Here is a 4,391-nt window from a genome sequence, read left to right as displayed (position 1 = left end):
AATCACGTGTTTGGAATGAATGTGAAGCTAACTCGTTTGATTCGCATGCGTTTGAAGCTATACCGTTTATATCGCAAGTATTTGAAGCTAAAGCATTCGTTTCGCATGGATTAGAAGCTAACTCGCTTGTTTCGCTTCCAGTTGAAGTTAAATCAGTATTTGAAGTTAAGCTAGTATTTGAAGTTAAATCATTTGTTTTACATGGATTTGAAGCTAAACCCTCTACTTCGTATTCCTTTGAAGACAAATCATGTGTTTCGCATGGATTTGAAGCTAACTCGCTTGTTTCGCTTCCAGTTAATGCGAAAATCATTTATATCGCTAGGATTTGAAGTTAAATCATTTGTTTCGCATGGATTTGAAGCTAAACCTTCTACTTAGTATTCCTTTGAAGACAAATCATGTGTTTCGCTTGGATTTAATGCTAAACCTTCTTCTTCGCATTGATTTGAAGCTAAATCATGTGTTTGGAATGAATGTGAAGCTAACTCGTTTGTTTCTCATGCATTTGAAGCTATACCGTTTATATCTCAAGTATTTGAAGCAAAACCATTTGTTTCGCTTGGATTTGAAGCTAAACCTTCTACTACGCATTGATTTGAAGATAAATCATGTGTTTCGGATGAATGTGAAGCTAACTCGTTTGTTTCGCATGCATTTGAAGCTATATCATTTATATCGCAAGTATTTGAAGCTAAATCATTCGTTTCGCATGGATTAGAAGCTAACTCGCTTGTTTCGCTTCCAGTTGAAGTTAAATCATTTATATCGCTAGTATTTGAAGTTAAATCATTTGTTTTACATGGATTTGAAGCTATACCCTCTACTTCGTATTCCTTTGAAGACAAATCATGTGTTTCGGATGGATTTGAAGCAAAATCTTTTGTTTCGCAAGCAGTTGATTCTAAATCATCTATACCACAAGTATTCGATGCAAAATCATTTGTTTCGCATGGATTTGAAGCTAAATCTTCTACTCCGCATTGATTTGAAGTTAAATCATGTGTTTCGCATGCATTTGAAGCTAAACCTTCTATTCCGCATTGATTTGAAGCGAAATCATGTTTGTCGCATGCATTTGAAGCTAATACTCCTACTCCGCATGCATTTGAAGCTAAAGCTTCTACTCCGCATTAATTTGAATCTAACTCATGTATTTCGCTTGGATTTGAGGCTAAATCGTCTGTTTGGCATGGATTTGAAGCTAAACCTTCTTCTTCGCATTGATTTGAAGCTAAATCATGTGTTTCGAGTGGATTTGAAGCTAACTTGTTTGTTTTGCATGCTGTTCAATCTAACTCATTTATATCTCAAGTATTTGAATCTAAATCATTTGTTTTGCATGGATTTGAAGCCAAAGCTTCTACTTCGCTTTGATTTGAAGATAAGTCATGTGTTTCGCATGAATGTGAATCTAACTCGATTGTCTCGTTTCCAGTTGAAGCTAGATCATTTATATCGGAAGTATTTCAAACTAAATCATTTGTTTCGCATGGAGTTGAAGCTAAACCTTCTACTTCGCATGGAGTTGAAGCTAAACCTTCTACTTCGCATTGCTTTGAAGATAAATCATTTGTTTCGCATGAATTTGAAGCTAACTCGTTTGTTTCGCATTCAGTTGAAGCTAAATCATTTATATCGCAAGTATGCGAAGCTAACTCATTTGTTTCGCGTGGATTTGAAGCTAGACCTTCCACTTCGCATTGACTCGAAGCCAAATCATGTGTTTCGTATGCATTTGAAGCTTAATCATGTTCTTTGCGTGGATTTGAATCTAACTCCCTTGTTTCGAATCCAGTTGAAGCTAAATCATTTATATCGCAAGTATGTGATCTAAATCTTTTTTTTCGCATGGATTTGAAGCAAAACCTTCTACTGCACATTGATTTGAAGATAAATCATTTGTTTCGAATGAATGTAAATCTAACTCGTTTGTTTCGCATGCATTTGAAGCTATATCATTTACATCGTAAGTATTTGAAGCTAAATCATTTGTTTGTCTTGGATTTGAAGCTAAACCTTCTTCTTCGCACTGATTTGAAGCTAAATCATGTGTTTCGAATGAATGTGAAGCTAACTCGTTTGTTTCGCATGCAGTTGAAGCTATATCGTTTATATCGCAAGTATTAGAAGCGAAATCATTTGTTTCGCTTGGATTTGAAGCTAAACCTTTTACTTCGCATTGATTTGAAACTAAATCATGTGTTTCCAATGAATATGTAGCTTACTCGTTTGTTTCGCATGCATTTGTAGCTAAAACTTCTACTCCACATTGACTTAAAACTAAATCTCGTTTTTCGCATGGATTTGAATCTAACTTGATTGTTTCGCATGCAGTTGAATCTAAATCATTTATATCCCAAGTATTTGAAGCAAAATCATTTGTTTCGCTTGGATTTGAAGCTAAACCTTCTTCTTCGCATTGATTTGAAGTTAAATCATGTGTTTCGCATGCATTTGAAGCTAAACCTTCTATTCCGCATTGATTTGAAGCGAAATCATGTGTTTCGAATGAATGTGAAGCTAACTCGTTTGTTTCGCATGCATTTGAAGCTATATCATTTATATCGCAAGTATTTGAAGCTAAATCATTCGTTTCGCATGGATTAGAAGCTAACTCGCTTGTTTCGCTTCCAGTTGAAGTTAAATCATTTATATCGGAAGTATTTGAAGCTAAATCATTTGTTTCGCATGGTTTTGAAGTTTATACTTCTATTTCGCGTTGCTTTGAAGATAAATAATGTGTTTCGCATGGATTTGAAGATAACTCGCATGTTTCACTTCCAGTTGAAGCTAAATCATTTATATCGCAAGTATTTGATCGAAATCTTTTTTTTCGCATGGATTAGAAGCTAACCCGCTATTTTCGCTTCCAGTTGAAGCTAAATCATTTATATCGCTAGTATTTGAAGGTAAATCATTTGTTTCGCATGGATTTGAAGCTAAACCTTCTACTTCACATTGATTTGACGATAAATCATGTGTGTCGAATGAATGTGAAGCTAACTCGTTTGTTTCGCATGCAGTTGAAGCTATATCGTTTATATCGCAAGTATTAGAAGCGAAATCATTTGTTTCGCTTGGATTTGAAGCTAAACCTTTTACTTCGCATTGATTTGAAACTGAATCATGTGTTTCCAATGAATATGTAGCTTACTCGTTTGTTTCGCATGCATTTGTAGCTAAAACTTCTACTCCACATTGACTTAAAACTAAATCTCGTTTTTCGCATGGATTTGAATCTAACTTGATTGTTTCGCATGCAGTTGAATCTAAATCATTTATATCCCAAGTATTTGAAGCAAAATCATTTGTTTCGCTTGGATTTGAAGCTACACCTTCTACTTCGCTTTGCTTTGAAGATAAATCATGTATTTCGAAAGATTTGAAGCTAACTCGCTTCTTTCACTTCCAGTTGAAACTAAATCAATTATATTGCATGTATTTGAAGCTAAATCATTTGTCTCACATGGATTTGAAGCTAACTCGTTTGTTTCGCATGCAGTTGAATCTAAATCAACTATATCGGAAGTATTTGAAGCAAAATCATTTCTTTCGAATGGATTTGAAGCTAAACCTTCTACTTCGCATTGATTTGAAGATAAATCATGTGTTTCGGATGGACTTGAAGCAAAATCTTTTGTTTCGCATGCTGTTGATTCTAAATCATCTATACCGCAAGTATTCGATGCAAAATCATTTGTTTCGCATGGATTTGAAGCTAAACCTTCTACTTCGCATTGATTTGAAGTTAAATCATGTGTTTCGCATGCATTTGAAGCTAAACCTTCTATTCCGCATTGATTTGAAGCGAAATCATGTGTTTCGAATGAATGTGAAGCTAACTCGTTTGTTTCGCATGCATTTGAAGCTATATCATTTATATCGCAAGTATTTGAAGCTAAATCATTCGTTTCGCATGGATTAGAAGCTAACTCGCTTGTTTCGCTTCCAGTTGAAGCTAAATCATTTATATCGGAAGTATTTGAAGCTAAATCATTTGTTTCGCATGGTTTTGAAGTTTATACTTCTATTTCGCGTTGCTTTGAAGATAAATAATGTGTTTCGCATGGATTTGGAGATAACTCGCATGTTTCACTTCCAGTTGAAGCTAAATCATTTATATCGCAAGTATTTGATCTAAATCTTTTTTTTCGCATGGATTAGAAGCTAACCCGCTTTTTCGCTTCCAGTTGAAGCTAAATCATTTATATCGCTAGTATTTGAAGGTAAATCATTTGTTTCGCATGGATTTGAAGCTAAACCTTCTACCTCACATTGATTTGACGATAAATCATGTGTGTCGAATGAATGTGATGCTAACTCGTTTGTTACGCATGCATTTGAAGCTATATCGTTTATATCGCAAGTATTTGAAGCTAAATCATGTG

This window comes from Megalopta genalis, unplaced genomic scaffold (genome assembly GCF_051020955.1).
Source record: "Megalopta genalis isolate 19385.01 unplaced genomic scaffold, iyMegGena1_principal scaffold0080, whole genome shotgun sequence".
NCBI lineage: Eukaryota > Metazoa > Arthropoda > Insecta > Hymenoptera > Halictidae > Megalopta > Megalopta genalis.
This window is presented reverse-complemented; position numbering follows the sequence as displayed.